Source organism: Capra hircus, unplaced genomic scaffold (assembly GCF_001704415.2).
Source record: "Capra hircus breed San Clemente unplaced genomic scaffold, ASM170441v1, whole genome shotgun sequence".
Lineage (NCBI taxonomy): Eukaryota > Metazoa > Chordata > Mammalia > Artiodactyla > Bovidae > Capra > Capra hircus.
Window position 1 is genome coordinate 1 of NW_017211642.1, and position 25427 is coordinate 25427.

The following is a 25427-nucleotide window of genomic DNA, read 5'->3' on the forward strand; positions in this document are numbered from 1 at the left end:
ACAGTGACTAGTCAGAGGAGGCTTATGGCCCATACACCGTGATCCATCAGTCTCGCTTCTGTGTTTGCACCAGAGAAATCTTGTGGTGGTGGAGTCTGTGGGTCCATCATAAGGAGGGTAAATCAGTAAAATGTGCGGTGAACCACAGAATACAAAATCTACAGTTAGAGGAAGTGGACTAGACGTACACGTGGCAGCAAGAAAGAACCTTAAAACCAGAGTATTGAGTGAAAAAGAGTAAGAAAGAGACTGGAGACCCAGTACCATTTATATGAATTAAAATGCACACATAAAATATAATGCATACTTTGCATGAGCATTTAAATGGTAATCCTGTAGGAGAGGAGAGAAATAACAATGAGAAACAGATAAAGGGAATAATAAATAAATAAGTAAGTAAGTAGCTTTGCCTGGACTGAGTACAATGTGTCATGAACTAAAAAATACGGTTAACCTCGTCCTCTTTACTTGAGGTCTTAAATGAATGAATGAGTCCATTATTCATTCATCCATTCTTTAATATGTATTGCATTACAGTCTATTTTTTTAGAATGACCCAGTTTTTGTTCCAACTAACTAGTTAATAAGCTTTCCTTTCTCCTCATACTTTTACCAGCTTGAGGCATTCTTAGTTTTTCAGACTTTTCTCATTTAAATCAAAAAATAGCATCACTGTTGTTTTAAATTAAGCTTGTTCTCAAGTATGATGCTAATATTTTTCCAAACGTGTTTGCCAGTTTTCTTCGGTGGTAGAACTTTTTCATCTTATATTTGTATATATTCAGATTTTCCACTGGAATTGTTCCATTGCTATTAAATTTAAAAGTCCTCTCTTTGATATTCTATTTTTAGCTGCTTGGAAGCTTCTCATTGTGTCTTTAATAAACTAGATAATAAACTAGAATACTTAAATAACCAGTTGCATAGCACCGTTGTTAGATGGCCCTTCCTTTTTCACCCTCCTCTCTTAGAATATTAAAGCTGTTTAATAACTGTTACTTAATAACTGGGGCTTCCCAGGTTGCAATAGTGGTAAAGAATCCACCTCCCAATGCAGGAGATGCAGGAAACATGGGTTCAATCCCTGGGTTGGGAAGATTCCCTGGAGTAGGAAGTAGCAATCCATTCCAGTATTCTTGCCTAAAAATCCCATGGACAGAGGAGCCTGGCGGGCTACAGTTCATGGGGTCACAAAGAGTTAGACGCGACTGAGCATCTGAGCACACACATTTCTCTTCCTGCTTTTCTTAAGAGAGAACAATTCTAAAGAAGGAAAATCCTTACAAGTGGGTATCAATGCAGTTTTCTGAGAATCTCCCATAATACTTTGTACTTTTGAGTTGATATTTGTTGTTTATTATAGTATATAGTCTTGTCAATACTGAGCTTTCTCTTTAACTCTTCATTCTTTGAGGATAAAATAATTGTGATAATAATATTATTATTGATTAAATGCTTTCTTTGTGCCAGGCATAGTGCTGGACACTGTTGGATCTCTTATATTGTTTACTGCCTACAACAACTCTATGAAGTATGTGTCATACCTCTATTTTGTGATCAGGCACCTGCAGCCCAGGATGTTGATAATAAGCAGCCCAGTCACAATCCCCACCTTGATGTTTCCAAATCCAGCACTCTTTCTATTTCATGACACTGTTTTCCAGCAATGATATAGCCTGAAAATAATAATAAAATGTATCTTTATTGTATTGCCTGCATTTTCAAGGACACAGTTTAATAATAGTGGTGATATTAAATGTCCTTTGTGTATTTCTGATTTTATTAAGAAAGCCAGTTGTGTTTTGCTATTAAATAAGTTGATAACTCTTATTAGGAAAATGTTAATTAATGTGCTTCTATTAAATTCTTAAACAATATTTTAAAAGATATAAAAATAAGAAAGCACCATGTGCCCAGCACTCAGCTTAAGACATAAAACATCCCTGACATTCCTGAAATTCCGTGAGCTCCTTAAGTGTAGTAAGAATAAAAGAAATGAATGGGTGTCAGTCTTTAGCCCTCATCTCAGTAGATATTGCTTGACCTAAATTAACATTGCTTTTTGTTTCTGATTTCCTTTGATTTTTGTACTCTGAGTACCTGAGCCATACATTTCTATTTCAGTGATGCTTTTTAAACATTATGCTTCCCTGGTGGTACAGAGGTTAAAGTGTCTGCCTGCAATGTGGGAGACCTGGGTTCGATCCCTGGGTCGGGAAGATCCCCTGGAGAAAGGAAATGGCAAACCCACTCTAATATTCTTGCCTGGAGAATCCCATGGACGGAGGAGCTTGGTGGGCTATAGTCCACGGGTTGCAAAGAGTCGGACACGACTGAGTGAATTCACTTTCACTTTGTTGTTGTTATTAATTCATATTTGTTCCCCTTTGGTTCTAGTTGTGGAAGAGAGTGAAGAAAATGAACTTTTGCTTCTAGAGCTGAATCCTCCTAACCCCTGGGATTCAGAGCCCAGATCTCCTGAAGATTTGGCTTTTGGGGAAGTGCAGGTAAGGAAACATTAAATTATAATTATCTTAAAAACAAAAATAAAACTAAGATACACACACACACATATATATATATTATTATATTACCTTGAATATTCTTGGATGTGGCTACTTAGGACTAATAGTATAGTTATCCTGAACGCTTGAGCAAATTTTTTAGAAACACCCAGAACTTGGCAGGGATTACAAGATAATATATCCAGAAAAAAAAAAAAAAGCAGAAAAACTTTTAGCAGAGGTCTCAAAGGACAGTCATGTAAACTATTGAAGAAATTCAGAAATTTTGCTTGATTCCAAATCACTGTCAGATGAAATGACCAGTTGTCTTATCTCTGGCATGTTGCCCTGAGATCTTTTTTTTTTTTTTCATTTTTATTTTATTTTATTTTTTTAAAAATCTTTAATTCTTACATGCATTCCCAAACATGAACCCCCCTCCCACCTCCCTCCCCACAACATCTCTCTGGGTCATCCCATGCACCAGCCCCAAGCAAGCTGCACCCTACGTCAGACATGGACTGGCGATTCAATTCTTACATGACAGTATACATGTTAGAATTCCCATTCTCCCAAATCATCCCACCCTCTCCCTCTCCCTCTGAGTCCAAAAGTCCGGTATACACATTTGTGTCTTTTTTCCTGTCTTGCATACAGGGTCGTCATTGCCATCTTCCTAAATTCCATATATATGTGTTAGTATACTGTATTGGTGTTTTTCTTTCTGGCTTACTTCACTCTGTATAATTGGCTCCAGTTTCATCCATCTCATCAGAACTGATTCAAATGAATTCTTTTTAATGGCTGAGTAATACTCCATTGTGTATATGTACCACAGCTTTCTTATCCATTCATCTGCTGATGGACATCTAGGTTGTTTCCATGTCCTGGCTATTATAAACAGTGCTGCGATGAACATTGGGTTACATGTGTCTCTTTCAATTCTGGTTTCCTCGGTGTGTATGCCCAGAAGTGGGATTGCTGGGTCATAAGGTAGTTCTATTTGCAATTTTTTAAGGAGTCTCCACACTGTTCTCCATAGTGGCTGTACTAGTTTGCATTCCCACCAACAGTGTAGGAGGGTTCCCTTTTCTCCACACCCTCTCCAGCAAACTCTTCCAGAAAATTGCAGAGGAAGGTAAACTTCCAAACTCATTCTATGAGGCCACCATCACCCTAATACCAAAACCTGACAAAGATGTCACAAAAAAGGAAAACTACAGGCCAATATCACTGATGAACATAGATGCAAAAATCCTCAACAAAATTCTAGCAATCAGAATCCAACAACACATTAAAAAGATCATACACCATGACCAAGTGGGCTTTATCCCAGGGATGCAAGGATTCTTCAATATCCGCAAATCAATCAATGTAATTCACCACATTAACAAATTGAAAAATAAAAACCATATGATTATCTCAATAGATGCAGAGAAGGCCTTTGACAAAATTCAACATCCATTTATGATAAAAACTCTCCAGAAAGCAGGAATAGAAGGAACATACCTCAATATAATAAAAGCTATATATGACAAACCCACAGCAAACATTATCCTCAATGGTGAAAAATTGAAAGCATTTCCCCTAAAGTCAGGAACAAGACAAGGGTGTCCACTTTTACCGCTACTATTCAACATAGTTCTGGAAGTTTTGGCCACAGCAATCAGAGCAGAAAAAGAAATAAAAGGAATCCAAATTGGAAAAGAAGAAGTAAAACTCTCACTGTTTGCAGATGACATGATCCTCTACATGGAAAACCCTAAAGACTCCACCAGAAAATTACTAGAGCTCATCAATGAATATAGTAAAGTTGCAGGATATAAAATCAACACACAGAAATCCCTTGCATTCCTATACACGAATAATGAGAAAGTAGAAAAAGAAATTAAGGAAACAATTCCATTCACCATTGCAACGAAAAGAATAAAATACTTAGGAATATATCTACCTAAAGAAACTAAAGACCTATATATAGAAAACTATAAAACACTGATGAAAGAAATCAAAGAGGACACTAATAGATGGAGAAATATACCATGTTCATGGATCGGAAAAATCAATATAGTGAAAATGAGTATACTACCCAAAGCAATTTACAAATTCAATGCAATCCCTGTCAAGCTACCAGCCACATTTTTCACAGAACTAGAACAAATAATTTCAAGATTTGTATGGAAATACAAAAAACCTCGAATAGCCAAAGCAATCTTGAGAAAGAAGAATGGAACTGGAGGAATCAACTTGCCTGACTTCAGGCTCTACTACAAAGCCACAGTCATCAAGACAGTATGGTACTGGCACAAAGACAGACATATAGATCAATGGAACAAAATAGAAAGCCCAGAGATAAATCCACACACATATGGACACCTTATCTTTGACAAAGGAGGCAAGAATATACAATGGAGTAAAGACAATCTCTTTAACAAGTGGTGCTGGGAAAACGGGTCAACCACTTGTGAAAGAATGAAACTAGATCACTTTCTAACACCGTACACAAAAATAAACTCAAAATGGATTAAAGATCTAAATGTAAGATCAGAAACTATAAAACTCCTAGAGGAGAACATAGGCAAAACACTCTCAGACATAAATCACAGCAGGATCCTCTATGATCCACCTCCCAGAATTCTGGAAATAAAAGCAAAAATAAACAAATGGGATCTAATTAAAATTAAAAGCTTCTGTACAACAAAGGAAAATATAAGCAAGGTGACAAGACAGCCTTCTGAATGGGAGAAAATAATAGCAAATGAAGCAACTGACAAACAACTAATCTCAAAAATATACAAGCAACTTCTGCAGCTCAATTCCAGAAAAATAAACGACCCAATCAAAAAATGGGCCAAAGAACTAAATAGACATTTCTCCAAAGAAGACATATGGATGGCTAACAAACACATGAAAAGATGCTCAACATCACTCATTATTAGAGAAATGCAAATCAAAACCACAATGAGGTACCACTTCACACCAGTCAGAATGGCTGCGATCCAAAAATCTGCCCTGAGATCTTTACAAACCTTGTGCACTTCCTACCTTTAAAAGAGTTTCCTCCAGAGAAAATGCTTTGGTGGTTTGGGAGAATTAAACAATCCAAAATAAATTTTTCTGATATTATCTGGGAAGCTTGTGGAAATGGGCTGTTACTTTTCTGAGGAAGCAAATGGAACTCTATCCAGAATAGGCATAATCACCTGTATTTGATTTGTTGACCTCTCCTTAACCTCTCTTTTGGCTTCTCACCCTGGAGTTTTTACCACCTTTTCTCTGCTGCTGGGTGTTTTCCTTTGTCCGATGGGTGTGTCAGATCAGAGGAAGGGAGTAAAGCACTAATTTAGAATCCTCGAGTCTGTGCCAGTTTCTAAGTCATTGTTTATAGCCATTCTCAGAGGACCCTGACTCCCTAAGTGAGTCAGCAGGCAAGTTAGAAGAGAAAGTCTCCCAAGCCTGTTTCTCTAGCCTGCGTGGCTATGCCAGCCCGATGTCGGGTGGCCTCCACCTGCAGCAGCTCGAAGCAGGATCTCAGTTCCCTGACCAGAGATTGAAGTCAGGCTGCGGCAGTGAGAATGCCGAATCCTATCTCCTGGACCACGAGGTCCAGTGGCCCTGGTTTGTCTGCTTTGTAGAAATAAATTTCAACAAAGAGACGGAAAGTAGTGAAACAGATGAAGTCTTTATTAGGAGGAAAGATGTACATGTGAATAGATAGAGGGCTCAGAGGGAAAGAGTCATGCTTTTGTGGTGGTTTAAATCACTTATATGGGCATTTCTTTTGGGTTTCCTTTGGCCAGTCGTCTTGCTTTGCCCAGTTCTGAGTCGTGTTTGGTTCATCTCAGGGTCCTCCCATGTGTGCCCCTGCATCTCTTAGCCAAGGTGGATTCTAGTGAGGAGGCTACGGGAAGGTTCACATCACTTACTATGTGGTGGTGTCCCCTCCCTATTTGACCTCTGAGTAACCTCCCTGTGCACATGTAGTTGGAAGGTCTCCTTGACCTTAAGAATGAAGAACACGTGGTCTTTTTACCTCTTATCTGGACAGGGCTCAGTTTCTCCTCCTTCCTGCTATTATCTTTGTCTTGGAGTATCTGTCCACAGGGGACAGACTCCAGCCGCCCAGCCAGGGCCCACCTGTCTCCTGCCTCAAACCCATCAAGAATCATTCATCATTCATTCAGTGGCTATTTCCAGCCAGTCTGGCATTTAAATCCCCAAGTATCTGCCATCACATCTCTAACTGCCTTTCCTTGTAACTTGTGCTTTGAAGGACTGATGGCAAAAGATATTCTGCAGTGCAGACTGTAAATAAGCATTTAGGAGCTAATTTAGATAGAGTAGAGCTGGATGAATCAATTGGTTTGACACCTGAAATCCACCACAAGCTTTCTTTCCTAACAAAGCAGTGACGTGTACCAGGAGTTGTTTTCTGTATAAAGGTCCCCACCTCACTGAACATGCTCAGGAGCAAAGTTCTCCAACGTGACTTGTCCACTAACCAGGCCAGTTCATTGTTGCTGACTGATGGTGACTCAATAATCTGATTCTCACTGTCTTCTGACAGATAACATACCTTACTCATGCCTGCATGGACCTCAAGCTGGGGACAAGAGGATGGTGTTTGACCCTTGGTTAACGGGTCCTGCTTTTTGCCCGAGGATGGTGGTTACTACATGAGCCTCCATCTGATTGGCTGGAGAGGCTGTGCCAAGCGGACCTAATTTACATCAGTCACATGCACTCAGACCACCTGAGGTAATGAATTCTGAGCACTGAACTCTGAAGGAAATGCTGCAGTAATGGCATCACTGGTTTTCAGGTTCTTTTGTGATCCCTGCTCAATTTGAGGCCGATTCAGTGGGGCTGATGAGAAGAGAACTAACTTGGATAAATGGGTATGTTTGTGTAGCATAATGTTTAGATTGTTTTCATGCTTTGGTGGTTTAGTTGCTAAGTCGTGTCCGACTCTCGCGACCCCATGGACTCTAGCCTGTCAAGCTCCTCTGTTGGTGAGATTCTCCAGGCAAGAATCTGGAATGGGTTGCCATTTCTTTCTCCAGGGGCTCTTCCTGACCGAGGAATCAAACCCAGGTCTCCTGCCTTGCAGGCAAATTCTTTACCGACTGAGCTATGAGGGAAGATATTTTCAGGCTTTATACCATTACAAATGCAAAAGGGGCCATTGTCGGAGGAAGACAGGAGTTAATAACTCTCCACACTCTCACTTCCCACCCTCAGGCTACTTGCTAAAAGTCTAGGCTTAAGGATCATCAATGTCGACTCCCTTTTTCAGTTCAACTTTTATGGCAGGGACCAGTACACGGGGTGTAACTCTTCTCGGTTTTACAAGCCATATGGTTGGTGTTACAGTGACTTTGTTCAGCTGTTGTAGTACAAGAGCAGCCGTAAATGGTCCTCAGTCAGCCTGATTGTCTTCTAATAAATCTGATTTATGGACAATGACATGTGAATATCATAAAGTTTTCATGGATCACCAGATAGGATTGTTCTTTTGATTTCCTTCTCAACCATTTAAAAAGGTAAAAGGCATTCATAGATTATAGCAGCAGGTCACTGTGGTTTGCCAACTCTTGATTCATGGCATTTCAACAATGAGCTCCCAGCTTTTGGACTCTGAGTTCACTTCATCCTTTATTGAAACCACAGCTGTGTGATACTAAGGATAGGAACTGAAACTTCCTTAACTCAGATCATCAACAGGAAGGAGAAAGAGGAGCTTGAATTTATAAAACCACAGCCATTTGCAAATGAACAGTTATCAGAAGAGATGGGGTCAGATTTCCAACCCCTGGCTTCATTTCAGGGTCCTCCTTCTTCATCGTTATTTAGAAGTTTGTGTCACAGCTTCTCAGGTGCTAATGAAAACATATAGCCCTGCCCACTTGTTCTAACATGAAGCAATTTCACCTTATTTTTCTTTGCTGGGACTTTAGGCAACAAAGTTCAAATGAAGGAGACTCTTTGATAGAAATGTCCATGATGAGGGGAAGTATGTTTGCTGGTTGACCGGCCCCTTGATTTTTCTATTGAAAGTATATTGAAAGCATATGAGATCTCTAAGGCATGAATATGTTCTCTCTTTTCTCTAAGGAAACTAAAACTTAAGTAATTAGCTGCTTTAGTAACAAATTACCTGCAATACACAAAAACTGAACATCACCCACTGGAATATTGTGCTAAGATTAAAAATCTGCTGATATCTTTGATCCATGCAAGCTTCTGGAACCAAAGATGTACAACTGCAGAATTATGAAAGTTCTGGGTTCATGCATTGTGTAATAACACCATGTGGAACTAATTTTATGCAGGTTGTATAGAGAAAACAGTATCACACAAACTAAGTGATTGCTTTATAGTACCTGTTAAAAGATGCCCATGGTCCTGTGTGTTAGTTGCTCAGTTGTATCAGACTCTGTGACCCCAGCAGGCTCCTCTGTTCATGGAATTTTCCAGGCAAGAATACTGGACTAGTTTGCTATTTCCTACGCCAGGGGATCTTCCCAGGGATCAAACCCCGGTCTCCTGCATTTTTTACCGTCTGAGCCACCAAGGGAGAAGCAAGGGGGAAAGCCCAGTGTACTTTAGAAAACAGTCATTAGTCAAATAAATGTGATTTGTCATGTAAATATATGAGTATTCTATTGGGCTTCCCAGATGGTGCTAGTGGTAAAGTACCTGCCTGCCAATGTAGGTGATACAAGAGATGCAGTTTCAATCTCTGGGTCTGGAAAACCCCCTGGAGGAGGGCATGGCAACCAACTCCAGTATTCTTGCCCAGAGAATCCCGTGGACAGAAGAGCCTGGCAGGCACAGTCCATAGGGTCACCAAAAGAAGGATACAACTGAAACCACTTGGCAGCAGCACACATGAGTGTCATAATGAATAATATTTAGAGATGCCAGTGAGAATTTTCAACAATTTAAAAATCACAAAGCAATAAACATTGATTTTAGAATAACCTATCCTAACTCCTAAAGGCCCTTAAAGTAGGAGATTTAAGTGATTAACCCAGAGATTGAAGACTTATTCAGAGAATCCTTGATTTTTTGAAGCCTTTGTTTTTAAAGAAGAAAACATACTGATTTTTTCCCCTCCAGATTCTACTTATTTAATATAGGTCTAGAACTTGAATATTAGTTAATGAGGAGTTATTAAATGTAATTAATAAGTGCTGATATGCTGATTTTGTTTATGCTTTTCTTATTATTAAATATCTTATTTTGCCTGATAATATACTCTATGCACAAGTCTGATTCTTAAACCAGACAGCATATTCATTTAAGTTGAAATTGCCTTCTAGTAGAAGAAGCACTAAATTTAGGATCAGAAAACCTGAATTTGAATACCAATTAACTATTTGTTAGCCATATATTTCTGAGTATGTGTTCTCATTTATTAAAAAAAAAAAAAACATAGAGCTTTTTTTTTTTTGGTTAGAAGAAATAAAAGACCATAAATAAAATACTAGTGAAAATGCCTAACACCATGATTGATATATAATAGTTACCTAAACAGCCTTTTGTTTATTATTCATGTTTTGCCACACCCCACAGTATTATATAATCCTTTGATGTAATGAATGCTCAGAAATGAGAGTTGACAATCTGTGAAGATGTTCAAAAGTGCTCAGATGGTTAATTGTATACTGAGTTGGAATTACTCCAAATGGTAAATGTTGTTTTCTTCTACACTAAATTTTACTGTCTTGCCTAGCTGGTAACTGACTCTCCTTAAGGACAAATCATTCATTCTGCATGCCACTACGGAGAAGGCAATGGCACCCCACTCCAGTACTCTTGCCTGGAAAATCCCATGGACAGAGGAACCTGGAAGGCTGCAGTCCATGGGGTTGCTGAGGGTCGGACACGACTGAGCGACTTCACTTTCATTTTCACTTTCATGCATTGGAGAAGGAAATGGCAACCCACTCCAGTGTTCTTGCCTGGAGAATCCCAGGGATGGGGGAGCCTGGTGGGCTGCCGTCTATGGGGTCGCACAGAGTTGGACACGACTGAAGTGACTTAGCAGTAGCACGTGCCACCATGTGGCTATTAATCTGTTGACGGTTGAAAAAGCACCCCTAATGATGGGCAATTCACAGGTTCTCCTCGTTTTATGACCAAGACCTTTCTTTTACTGGGAGCTGCTGGTTGAGAGGTGAGAAAAAATGAAGATTTTGGAGAACTTCAACCAGAAACCTCTTCAGCAGGAGTTTTCCACTTTGTACCTTCTGTTAGAACTACCCTTGCTCAAAGCAGCATCAGTGTGGAAAATGGAATTTGCACTCCTGGTTTGATGTACAAGCTGTGGTATATGATATGTTTTCCCAATAAAGAGGAATCTGCTAGGAAATTCCCCTCATTGTTATAGTCAACCTTGAGGAAAAACCCTGTTTTTTGGACTCTGGGGAGGTCTGGTTTTTCCATTCCTTTCTTCTTGGTCCACATGTTGGTGTGAGGGCAAACTGTCTCTTACATTAGATGATCCAGTGTTTTCACCTTTCAAACTTCCCATCTTTCTGATCCTAGTTACCCCACACTGAAGAAGCTTGCTGGGAGAAGACCAGATATCCCCATTTATGTTGGAAAAACAGAAAGACCTGTATTTTGGAATCTGAATCAGAGTGGTGTCCAGTTGACTAATATCAATGTAGTGCCATTTGGAATATGGCAGCAGGTCAGATATCAGTGTTTTTTCTACACTTTTCAGTTATACTTTCTGGGGGTAAATTTTAGGTGAGGTAGTTGCTTTAATACTGAAGAAACAATGGCTTACTTTTTCCATATGTAGTACTATGTAAGTATGTATTACTGTATAAATCTCTATTTCAGCTAAAATAAAAGGTGGCTTTTCTCTCCATAAATCAATGGCATGACTTTACTGGATAATAAATCCAATTCTGAATAAAAGGTATTTCTTTCCAGAAGAGATGATCATTTACTCAAATATTGAACAAAAAGCCAAACTGACATAAACAGTTGTTGGTTTTATTGTTAAATTCCAGGTAGACAAAAATCTCCGATTCATGATCCTAATGGATGGCGTACATCCTGAAATGGACACTTGCATTATTGTGGAATACAAAGGTATTCTCTTATTTTCATCAGCAATGAAAAATGAAACATACTCTTGGTAGGAAGGATAATGATAGCTATCCAAAGTTCCATCCTATCTTCATCTTCTTCTTCCCTCTTCATTTTCCATAAGAAATAGTATATTCTATCCCTGTCTTAGGAAAATGGACTTTCACTGAGAAAATCTCAGAAAATCTGTCACTCAGAGAAAAAATTAGCAGTAACATACTCTGTGGTGACAGGTGCAAAGATTTTTTTCATAAGGGAACAGATACTCTATATTTCCTCTATAGGTGATGGACAGGGAGGCCTGGCGTGCTGCAATTCATGTGGTCGCAAAGAGTCGGACATGACTAAGCGACTGAACTGAACTGAACTGAATTGAACTGAACATCTTCAAAACTGCCTTTATTAAGTGTTTTATTTTCATATTGACATATTATGATTTAATGTAATCATCAGTTTAGTTCAGTCGCTCAGTCGTGTCCGACTCTTTGCGACTCCGTGAATCGCAGCACGCCAGGCCTCCCTGTTCATCACCAACTCCCGGAGTTCACTCAGACCCATGTCCATCGAGTCCGTGCTGCCATCCAGCCATCTCATCCTCGGTCGTCCCTTTCTCCTACTGCCCCCAATCCCTCCCAGCATCAGAGTCTTTTCCAATGAGTCAACCCTTCGCATGAGGTGGCCAAAGTACTGGAGTTTCAGCTTCAGCATCATTCCTTCCAAAGAAATCCCAGGGCTGATCTCCTTCAGAATGGACTGGTTGGATCTCCTTGCAGTCCAAGGGACTCTCAAGAGTCTTCTCCAACACCACAGTTCAAAAGCATCAATTCTTCGGTGCTCAGCCTTCTTCATAGTCCAACTCTCACATCCATACATGACCACAGGAAAGACCATAGCCTTGACTAGGTGGACCTTAGTCAGCAATGTCCCTGCTTTTGAATATGCTATCTAGGTTGGTCATAACTTTTCTTCCAAGGAGTAAGAGTCTTTTAATTTCATGGCTGCAGTCACCATCTGCGGTGATTTTGGAGCCCAAAAAAATAAAGTCTGACACTGTTTCCACTGTTTCCCCGTCTATTTCCCATGAAGTGATGGGACCGGATGCCATGATCTTCGTTTTCTGAATGTTGAGCTTTAAGCCAACTTTTTCGCTCTCCTCTTTCGCTTTCATCAAGAGGCTTTTTAGCTCCTCTTCACTTTCTGCCATAAGGGTGGTGTCATCTGCATATCTGAGGTTATTGATATTTCTCCCGGCAATCTTGATTCCAGCTTGTGTTTCTTCCAGTCCAGCGTTTCTCATGATGTACTCTGCATAGAAGTTAAATAAGCCGGGTGACGATATACAGCCTTGACGTACACCTTTTCCTATTTGGAAACCATCTGTTGTTCCATGTCCAGTTCTAACTGTTGCTTCCTGACCTGCATACAGATTTCTCAAGAGGCAGGTTAGGTGGTCTGGTATTCCCATCTCTTTCAGAATTGTCCACAGTTGATTGTGATCCACACAGTCAAAGGCTTTGGCATAGACAATAAAGCAGAAATAGATGTTTTTCTGGAACTCTCTTGCTTTTTCCATGATCCAGCGGATGTTGGCAGTTTGATCTCTGGTTCCTCTGCCTTTTCTAAAACCAGTTTGAACATCAGGAAGTTCGTGGTTCATGTATTGCTGAAGCCTGGCTTAGAGAATTTGAGCGTTACTTTACTAGCATGTGAGATGAGTGCAATTGTGTGGTAGTTTGAGCATTCTTTGGCGTTGCCTTTCTTTGGGATTGGAATGAAAACTGACCTCTTCCAGTCCTGTGGCCACTGCTGAGTTTTCCAAATTTGTTGGCATATTGAGTGCAGCACTTTCACAGCATCGTCTTTCAGGATTTGAAATAGCTCAACTGGAATTCCATCACCTGCCATTAGCTTTGTTCGTAGTGATGCTTTCTAAGGCCCACTTGACTTAACATTCCAGGATATCTGGCTCTAGATGAGTGATCACATCATCATGATTACGTTGGTCATGAAGATCTTTTTTGTATAGTTCTTCCGTGTATTCTTGACACCTCTTCTTAATATCATCTGCTTCTGTTAGGTTCATACCATTTCTGTCCTTTATCGAGCCCATCTTTGCATGAAATGTTCCCTTGGTATCTCTAATTTTCTTGAAGAGATCTCTAGTCTTTCCCATTCTGTTGTTTCCTCTATTTCTCTGCATTGATCACTGAAGAAGGCTTTCTTATCTCTTCTTGCTATTCTTTGGAACTCTGCATTCAGATGCTTATATCTTTCCTTTTCTCCTTTGCTTTTCACCTCTCTTCTTTTCACAGCTATTTGTAAGGCCTCCCCAGACAGCCATTTTGCCTTTTTGCATTTCTTTTCCATGGGGATGGTCTTGATCCCTGTCTCCTGTACAATGTCACGAACCTCATTCCATAGTTCATCAGGCACTCTATCTATCAGATCTAGGCCCTTAAATCTATTTCTCACTTCCACTGTATAATCATAAGGGATTTGATTAGGTCATACCTGAATGGTCTAGTGGTTTTCCCTACTTTCTTCAATTTAAGTCTGAAGTGTAATCATACACTTCTGCTTTTCATGTGAGAAGATGCCTTTACTCCAACAGTCATTAAATAGAATTTCCAAAAGGTTGAGAGATTTGTGTTGATTTGGTTATTTTCCCCCCTGCATCATTTGAGCTCAACATCTGAAGATAGTTGGCTAAGGAAAGTAGTCTATCTATGATCTTGAAGGAAATCAAGATTATTATCCTCATCCAGAACCAACCAAATCAGTCAGGAGGAGTTTGATTTTGTTGGCCTAGGATTTCGAACTATGGTGTCCAAGATTTCACCTTGAGTATTTATGCCGTGTAATTTTTCCACAGGTCATAAAATACTCAATACAGTGGATTGCACCAGACCCAATGGAGGAAGGCTGCCTATGAAGGTTGATTTAATGATGAGTGATTTTGCTGGAGGAGCATCAGGCTTTCCGATGACTTTCAGTGGTGGAAAGTTTACTGGTAATACTTTATTTCAAAGTGATACCAGGGAGTAGGCATGGCACTTTGCTAAACGCTTTGCAAATCCAATACAAAGATAACTAAAACATGGTTCTTCCCTGCAAGAAGCTTACAATCTTACTGGGAAACCAGACTTGCAAATCACAGATTACAGACTAAAGTTCCCAGCTCAAAGTGTGCTGATGGGGCATGAAACAAACACTAAGGGGATTAGGGAGCATCTCAGGATAAGTCAAGAAAAAGAATCATTTGGATCAGTTGGATTCCTGATGTAGACCATAGAGCAGAACAGGAAGAGTCCGACATTGGTAATCCAGGCTTAAATGCTCTTGGTATGAGGTTCAGAATAGAGTGTGGGCACCTTTGAGGTAGGCATATGCCCTTGGCTTGGTGGAATGCTCATACCAGGGAGGGATGGGGCAAAGGAAGCCCGTCTTAAGTAATGGGGTTATGGGGGTCTGGGGAGCAGGGAAATAGGCAAATAGTGGTCAAAGAATATAAACGTCCAGTTATAAGGTGAATATGTTCTGGGGATGTGATGCACAGCATAGTGACTATAGTTAACACCACTGTGCTCTATATCTGAAAGTTGCAAAAAGAGCAGATCTTATGTGTTCTAACACATGAAAAATGGTAATGAGGTGATGAAGGTAATAAGCTAACCTTATTGTGGTAATCATTATGCATGCATGCATGCAATGAAATCACCGTGGTGTGTACTTTAAACTTATGTAAAATTACACATCAGTTATATCTCAAAGCTAGAAGAAATGTGCAATCCAAGGAAGAAGTGCTTCTGCTCTGGGTCTAAGTGTAGTGCTAGGTTTGGGGTGGGGAGGGTGTGTAAGTGGTACATTTTGTTCTCACTTTTGCTCAGTACTAGGATTGAAAAGTGCTTAATATATGTTCACTTAATAAATGCATATGTTTTCTAAGCAATCTCTGTTTAATGATGTGGCAGAAATGCCCTACTTGCCAATATGAAGAAAGCCTTGTACAGTTCCTTTTTTCTCTTAAGTCTGTATTCATTGCTTCCCAGAATGTGTCACCATGTGAGACATAGAGGGGAGGTGCTGTCCTTAGTGGGTTAACAATGTGACTGGGGAGGCAACATATACCTACTAAAAGTAGCTGGCAGAATTCCATCCTTTTTTTTAAGATTTGTTTGTTTGATTTTTGGCTGTGCTGTGTCTTTCGTTGCCTGTGCGTGGGCTTCTCTAGTTGCGGTGAGTTGGGGCTACCCTCTAGTTGCAGTGTGTGGGCCTCTCGTGGTGGCTTCTCTTACTGCAGAGCATGGGTCTAGGCATGGGGACTTCAGCAGTTGCGGTGCTTTGGCTCAGCAGCTGTAGCTCTTGGGCTCTAGAGTGCTGGCCTCAGTAGTTATGACGCACAGACTTAGGTTGCTCCACAGCATGTGGGATCTTCCTGGACCAGGGATCAAACCTGTGTCCCCTGCGATAGCAGGAGGATTCTTTACCACTGAGCCACCAGGGAAGTCCCAGAATGTCATTCTTATGGTGGGTATGTGTATGTGTGCTGTTTAGCATGTGCACATATATTTAAGAAGGTCTGGAATATACCAGAACGTTAATAATTAAATGTTAATAGATGATCAGGTCTAGCTTATGGATAACTTTTATTTTTTTTCTGTCTCCTTGTCTGTGTTCAACAGATGTTCATAGGGGTAGGAGGAGGAGCAGTTCCCTGACGCAGTGTCCCACATGCTCTGGGCCCCTGCCTAAATTCTCAACTTCCTTTACTGTCTGTATCCCCATTGCTTGACCAATGTCAGCACATACTGGCCTGCTTTTTTGTTCTTCAGACTCAATACGCCAAGTACATCCATGCCCTGGTCTTTGCATGTGCTGTTTCCACTGCCTGAAGTGCTATTACCCCTGACCTCCACACAGTGGCCAATTCCTCTTCTATGTTTGTCTGTATTCTATGACTCCAATGTCATCTTCACTAACTGTCCTGTCTAATAACCCCCTCCAGCCACTCTCTAGCCCATGGTCCTATTTTTACTTTCTTCCTAGGTCATCACTGTTTTGAAATAAATTTATTTACTTATTTATTATTTGCATCTTTCACTAGAATGACTGCTCCATGAGAGCAAGGAACTGCTTTTTCTTGTTCATCATTATATTCTCCCATGCCTTAAACTATTTTGGCTCATAGGAGGTGCTCAATAAATATTGAGCAAATGAATGAATGAGCAAATGAACAAACTGTGAGGCTAGGCATCACGATTCCATTTCACAGAGGAGAAAACAAACTTAAAGAATTTAAGTGGTAGAGCTGCGTTTTGACCCTAAGTCTTTAACTGACTCCAACATCCAGGCCCTTGACCACTGCACACCCCCAAGGTGGAAAAAAATATGCTTTGCATTTATAATCCACCCAGATTAGCAAAACCATTTCTATGTTAGAAGAGCATTAAGCAATACAAAATTACAGTGCTCTTAAAATGTACATGTATGCAAGGTACAACTATACATGCCACCCTGTATATTCAGCTAGGTCCACATGAATTGTCATAAACAAGGAGAGGGTTGAGTGTCTTTGGCTAGCTCAGGAACATTTTCCTAGTAACCAAATGAAATTTGCAAAATAAAGCCACTAATGACAGAGTTTTGGTCTACATCTGAGTGTCAGCTGTCAATTTTTATCTCCTGAAAGATTTCTCTACTAGACCTTTTGTTTTTCTCTGATTTCTGAACAGAGGAGACTCTAATCCAAACCCTGTCATTCCAGAGGAATGGAAAGCCCAGTTTCATTAAAACAGAAAGGAAGAAACTCCTGAACTACAAGGCTCGGACTGGTGAAGGACCTACAACCCCGAATTTATTGCCCCTTTGCTGGGTATTTTGTGGAATCCCACCCATCAGACAAGTATGGCTGGACATTTTGTATAACATATTTACACATGAGTTAATGTATTCTGGGATGAATGATTTAGTTGTAAATGCAACACGGAATGAGAGAGAATAATTGGTAGGAATCTGGAGTTTACTTAACAAGCTGTCTGAGAATGGAGAGCATGAATGAAAGCAATGCGTGGCAGCTAGGAGTTAATCCAGATTAGAGTTTTGTCCAGAAGGATCCTGGAAAGGATAAAGGCAAGTTATATGTATTCAGTATACACTAGAAATTGAACTGCGGCATTTAATCAAGTCATTTAGTTTTCTCAATGACACTGTAAGGTAGGTATCATTATGCCTGTTCAAGTTGGTTGAAACTCAGGGGCTAAGAGATTTGCCCAAATCACTCTGCTGGAATCACTGGAGTTAAAGAAATGAATCCTGGTATGCTTAGCTCTGGAGCTCTTTTCTCTACACCACACTATATCTCAGAATAGAGACTGTATCATTATCAAGTTATATTGTCATTTTTGAGTGTCTAAAAGGATTTTTCTTGCCAGCAGCATAACTTTCTAGATCTTGTTTTTCAAGTGTATTTTTTGGAGGCCAGTGAGTTTTCTTTGAGAATGTTTGAAGGTTTTCATTTTAATGGTCACATGAAGTTTGGAGGAGCAGAGTCTCCAGACCTGAGCCAGCATACCTGATATCTGTTCTGAATGCTTGGTGTCATGAGAGAGGGCCAGGAGATCCCAGGGAGGGTCAGATGACTGGAATAGCAAGAAGGACAGTCAGAGAGGCAGCTCTGAACCAAATGCACTGAACCATTTCAATATTTAGCAACTATATGTCTTCTGGCTGAACATCAGTTCTGTCCTTCAAACAATGGAAAAAGAGCAGAGAAAAAGATTTTGCTGCCATTTACAGCTTTCATACATCACACTATATGGAAATACCCAAGAACTGAGGAACTGGACTGTGGTGACATTTTGCTCTCCACACTGTCTTGGACAGTGATGAGCATCTGTTAAAGATATAAAGAGAAAGCATGTCCAAGATCAATCAAGAGAGTCTGCTGGAGAAGTGAAACAGTGTGTCATTCAATTACTTTCATGTTCTAAGCTATGGGTCACTCAAGGGAAAAGTGAAAATTGATAGAAATATTTACCACATGACACTGGAGAGTATTAAAGTCAGGACGGTGAGGAAGTATTTCTGAGCTTGAATTAAAAAAAGAAAGACCCAGAGGATTTCCTTATTTGGCTTCATGTTATGTGTTTCATGTCAAACCTTATAGTCGAAGGCAGATAAGTTAAGCATCCTTAGGGATGACCTTTTGGTCTAAGGCTTGACCAGAGAAGAGGAATTAGATAAAATAATGGACATTTGAAGTGCTTTAATCTATCACCTAAAATATGAGAAGGAAATAACTGTTTTGCAGGACCCAAAAAAGGGATCTCTGCCTGAAAGTTTAAGAATGGACCAGGTGGCTTAGAGAGTAGAGAGATAGTCTGTATCTGTGGAAAAACAGAAATATGGGCAGAGAAAAGAATGCATTGTATTCATGGAAGAATTCAAGTAGCTGGATTTCTAGTCATCAACTATGGAGACTAGCAGGTAGTAAAATAGTATTTTTGAAGTGCTTAAGGAAAAGAACGGTCAACACAGATCTATATCAGTGAAATATCCTTCAAGAATGAAGGTAAGATAAAAACATGCCCAGATGAAAGGAAAACTGAGACAATTCATTACAAGAAGAGCTCCTTTAAGAGAAATGCCAAAGAAACTTATACAGATAAAAGTAAAATGACTCTAGAGGGACACTTGTGGAGGAACCACACTACCCAATTGTAAGACTCACTGTAAAACTACAGAAATCAAGACAGCATGATATTGATGAAGGGATAAACACATAGGGCAGTGAAATAGAATCTAAAAATAGATCTACCTACATATAGCTATTTGATTTTTGACAAAGGTACAAAAACAGTTCAACGGGGAAAGGATAGTCCTTTCAATGAATGTTATTTGAGCAATTGGACATTCATGTGCAAAAAATGAACCGCAGTGTAAACCCTACACTGTATCCCCTAAATAAGTCTAAATGGGTCATAAATAAAAATGTAAATGTAGAACTATGAAACTTTCAGAGGAAGATATAGGAGAAAATCTTCATGAGCTTGGGTTAAGCAAAGTCTTCTTAGATATGACACCAAAAGCACAATCAGTTCATTGAAAATTTTAATACATTGGGCTTTATCAAAATTAAAATATTTGCTCTGTGAAAGACACTGCTAAGGGGAGTAAAATGACAGACTGCAGACTGTGAGAAAATGTTTGCAAGTCATATATCTGATTGACAATTTGTGTCTAAAATATATGATCAACTTTCAAAATTCAGTGTAAGAAAGCAAAGAACTAAAAAATAAATGGGCAAAATATTTAAACAGATACTTCACCAAATAGGCATAAGAAATGATGTGCCTATATCATTAGCCATTAGAGAATGCAGATTAAAACTGCAATGAAATAAGAATTAAAAGTAATACAAGTTATTAATAAAATTTTAATATAATTAAAATTAAAAATAAGAATGAAGATTAATAAAATTTAATGAAAGATTACCAGTATCCAATTATGACAAAGATACAAAACAATAAGACTTCTCAGACATTGCTGTTGAGAATTCAAAATGATACAGCTATCTGGAAATCAGTTTGACTGTTTCTTTAAATATACATTTATCATACAATCCAGAAGTTCCATTCATGGGTAATTACCCTAGAGAAACTAAACTTTTATTGAACACAAAAACTATACACAAATATTAATAGTAGTTCTATTCATAAATTACCAGATCAACTCAGATATCCTTCAACAGGTGAATGGATAAACAAGCCATAGTATATCCACACTACAAATGCAATAAAAATAGATAGCTGTTGATATACACAACAACATAGACGAATCTCAAAGGCATCATGCTAAGCGAAAGAAGTCGGCCTCAAAAGATTACGAATTGTGTGATTCCACTTATATGACATTCCAGAAAAGGCAAAACTACTGGTTGGAGAGCAGATGATGGTTGCCAAGGGCTGGGCTGAGGGAGAGTGACTGCCAACAAGAGGGAGTTATGAGAGAACAGAATATAGAGCAGAGAGAACTGCTCTGTACCCTGACTGCAATGGTAGTTGCGCAAATCTACACATATGTTAAAATTCATAGAGTTGATCACCCCAAACCGTCCAAAAATTGGATCTAAGTAATCTTAAAAATTAAAAAACCTAAACAGTTATTCTTAACACCTCAGCCATGTTAATTAAAGCTATATGTTTATTTAGATCATATTTGTAAGACAACGCATATCTTAATATAGGCACATTTTATATGAGTCACAACCCTTTGAAAGAAACAAAATACACAGTTTATTCATTTAGTAAATCTTGAAGCATAGCTTTATTATTTTAAATGTTAAAATCTTATAGATATTTTCATTTTTTACAAGATTCTGTCAGTTATATAGAGCATCTGTTTCATCACACAGCTACTCAGCCGTTAATAGTGTCTTTATGAGCTCATAATAGTGTCTTTATGAGCAAACACCAGGGCCATTTGCTTCATGAAGATCCCCTTTGTGACCAGTAACTAGAGCAATTTGTGTACAAAGGGCAGGGACTTCCCATAAGCAGACAGGGAATGCATGTGTCATTCTACTCAGAGTACATTTATCTGTAAACTTGTCGGTAGTAAAGAAATAGTCCTTGAGATTCATTTTTATGGCAAAATTCTGTAAGTACTGACCATAATTTCTCATCAACTGAGGCTTCAGAGTACAGTAGGAGAAATAGTGTACATGGAATTTAGGCTCTTCCCTACTACCACTTATTAGGACCGATTATTATTATTATTATTCTTTTACTTTTCTGGGCTTCATGTGTCTCATCATTAAAACCTGACTGCTTTCATTTTGAAGTTCTGTGTTGTCTGGTGACATGTCTACATGTATCTTATTGATTAATATGTCCGATTGCTGATGTGTTCCCTTTACTACTTCTTGTTGATATTATGTAGCTGTCTCACATCTTCCGAATATTTTCAGATAGACTGGTTTAAGGATAAATAATAATTTCTTTTGATCAATACTGTTCATCATTCATTCATTCATCTATTGAGCTGCATGTTCTTGGTGCTGGAGAACCAGGGATGAAATGATTGTCTTCAGAGTTGGAAGAGAAAAACAATGATGATGTAGAATGATAAATGCTGTGGTACATGCGTGTTCTGAAGGCAGTGGGATACAGGTGGGAGTCAGAAACTGACTGTTGGAAACCGTGGATGGACGATTGAAACAAAGTTTTGAAGTATGAGTAAACCCTGACCAACAAAGATAGAAAGATGCCGAGATGAGTGACTGCAGTTCAGTGTAGGGGACGGAGGCAGGTGTTTGAGGAAGTGGGGAGGAGGAACGGAGGGAACCAGACAGTGAACACTACTGTGTGCCGCTCCACATGACTTGGATTTATCCTTAAGAATGAGGGGGTCTGATGAGCAGAGACATTATCAGATGTGCACCAGGGAGGTTAGGCTGTATGTATGGTGGGAAGGGAGATAGGAATGTCGATCCTGGAGACCAGTTTGAATATCATTACAACAATCTCGAAAGGATTGATGAAAAACATTGGCGACTGAGAAGAGAATTCAGATTCAAGAAATATCAAGGAGGTTGCATTGTGAGAACCTGGAGAAGAACTGGATATGATGGTTTCTTACCAGTGGGACACTTGACCACTTAACTTGATGCTGGCATTTAAAGTGATTACAAGCCATTCTTCTGTGTATTCATGGTTGGCAGATGTTACCCTTGGTACTCACAATACCCCTCAGAGGGTGGCATCTGGGTGTGTGTTCATTTTATTATTATTTTAGAGATAGAGACAGAGAAGTTAAAGAATTTTGTGAATGCCACACATCGTGTTTTAGGAAGAGTAATCTGATAGCGTCATGTTTCTCAGGAGGCGAGGAAACCAGTTAATGAATCATTTTGAGATGAGAGGTAGGAAGAAATGGGACAAAGAGGTGACACTGCTGCAAACTGAGGGCTGTGCCAGTGGAAGGACATTCACATGTGCAGGAAGGGAGTAGTTAGACATCTTTGGGTGGACAGACATCATTACTCATGTCTGCAAAATTGATCCCAAGATCACAAATAATGTAAGTCACCTTGGAGCTATGAAATTGCAGTGCTTACATATGTTTGTATATCTGGCTGAAAATATCTATCCAGTCTAGGTCACCAAGCTGTAGCACAAGAAAGTAAAATTCCCTTTAACAAAAATGCTTGGGTCACCCATGTCTGATGAAGTACAGTGACAAAGCCTGTTTCTCTGAATCTCTCTTTTTTGACTCCAGCACCACCACGATTACCTTCCCAAATAGCATTGAAATTGATGACTTAGAACTTTTCCAGAAAGACTGTGGTTTGTAATTAAATTTGGGAGATACTTAGCTCTGATTAATAACACAATGAGAAACTAGATCTCAGGAGGGGCTATGACCAAGGATGTGTGTGTGCTCTTTTCTAACCAATGGATTTTAATGGTTTTGAATGGAAAGACTTTTTTGGGAGGGGGCTTATAAAACACAGAAATTTATTTCTCACACATCTGAAGACTGGAAAGTCTAAGATCAAGGTGCTGGCAGACTTAGTGACTAGTGAGGGCCGCTACCTGGTTCATAGATGCCTATCTTATTTAATATAACCTTACATGGTGGAAGGGGTTGGAAAGATTTATCAGACTTTCTCCTAAAGTTGGGGAGAGGCTCCTCCTTGTGACCTCCTGGGAAGGTCAAGCCCTGCTCTGGCGATAGAGCACTAGATGGACACTGCTGACCTGGGACAAGTCACCCGGCCCCTCTGATCCTTAGTCTCTTTCTGTATAAAATGAGAGTAATAAAGGCAGGTATCTCATTCAGTTCAGTTCAACCACTCAGTCGTGTCTGACTCTTTGTGACCCCATGAATCGCAGCACGCCAGGCCTCCCTGTCCATCACCAACTCCCAGAGTTTACTCGGACTCACATCCATCAAGTCAGTGATGCCATCCAGCCATCTCATCCTCTGTCGTCCCCTTCTTCTCCTGCCCCCAATCCCTCCCAGCATCAGAGTCTTTTCCAATGAGTCAACTGTCCGCATGAGGTGGCCAAAGTACTGGAGCTTCAGCTTTAGCATCATTCCTTCCAAAGAACACCCAGGGCTGATCTCCTTCAGAATGGACTAGTTGGATCTCCTTGCAGTCCAAGGGACTCTCAAGAGTCTTCTCCAACACCACAGTTCAAAAGCATCAATTCTTCGGTGCTCAGCCTTCTTCACAGTCCAACTCTCACATCCATACATGACCACAGGAAAAACCATAGCCTTGACTAGACGGACCTTTGTTGGCAAAGTAATGTCTCTGCTTTTGAATATGCTGTCTAGGTTGGTCATAACTTTCCTTCAAGGAGTAAGCGTCTTTTAATTTCATGGCTGCAATCACCATCTGCAGTGATTTTGGAGCCCCCAAAATAAAGCCTGACACTGTTTCCACTGTTTCCCCATCTATTTCCCATGAAGTGATGGGACCAGATGCCATGATCTTCGTTTTCTGAATGTTGAGCTTTAAGCCAACTTTTTCGCTCTCCTCTTTCACTTTCATCAAGAGGCTTTTTAGTTCCTCTTCACTTTCTGCCATAAGGGTGGTGTCTCATTAGTGGGTTGTAAAGATAAAAACAATTAGTTCATGTTATTTGCTTAGCATTTACATACCAGATAATATTTAATCATCTATATATTTAATTAAAGGGCTTTCCTTATAGCTCAGCCAGTAAAGAATCTGCCTGCAGTGCAGCAGACCTGGGTTCAGTTCCTGGGTTGGGAAGATCCCCTGGAGAAGGAAATGGCAACCTACTCCAGTATTCTTGCCTGGAGAATCCCATGGATAGAGGAGACTGGCAGGCTACAGTCTATGAGGTTGCAAGAGTCAGACACAACTTAGTGACTAAACCACCACCACCACCATATTTAATTAATATTAAATACAATAAAGCAAGCCAATATTCTATACACCTGAAACTAACACACTATTATAAATAACTATACTTCAATTTTTTAAAAAACTGGGAAAAATTAAATATGAGTATGCTATTCCCACCTCTTTATAATAATTTCACTCTATCTTACTTCAATTCCAATTACTATATGATTCTTACTTAAAAACAAGCTATAAATGCAACCTTCTTTGACTAATAGCTCTTCCCTAATTAGGAACATTAGCCCAAATATAGTCTTTCTTTTTCCTGAGGTAAGTAGAGGGGGATTGGGAAGTATGAATGAAGAAGAAACAAATAAAAATTCTGTCATTGATCTAATCCGGAATTTCAACTGAGAATAAGCTTTCTGACATGGGAATGTCTTTATTTCCTAGGTACATTAAGGAAACAAACATCAAAAATGACCCAGATGAACTCAACAATCTTATCAAGAAAAATTCTGATGTGTTAACATGGACACCGCGACCTGGAGCCACTCTTGATCTGGGTAGGATGCTAAAGGATCCAACAGACAGGTTTGGCTTAAAACTTACTAGAGAATAAAAATGATTCAGGGATTTTTTTTTCAATTTTATGAGAAAATAAAGATATACTTATGGCCTCTTGGTAGGTCCCGATTCATAGGAATACTAAGTTTTGTTTTTTTTTTTTTTTTTTGAGTAGCATCCTAAACTTGTCATGAATTAATATCCACACATCACTTTTCTAAACAGAATTCTTACCCTTCAAATAAAAAACTATTAAATAAGTATCTTTCAAATCTAGGGGATAAAAGATTGAATTTTTTTCTCAGTACTATAAATAATTTTCTCATCCCATATAATAGTTAACCCAAGTGTTTTCCTCACCTCAGAACCTTCCTTGA

At 39.4% G+C, this 25427-nt stretch overlaps 1 pseudogene; it reads left to right on the forward strand.

The window, feature by feature from the left end:
* The first annotated feature begins 2397 nt into the window (after window positions 1-2397).
* On the forward strand, window positions 2398-25077 carry LOC108635177 (annotated as a pseudogene).
* Window positions 25078-25427: the final 350 nt, after the last annotated feature.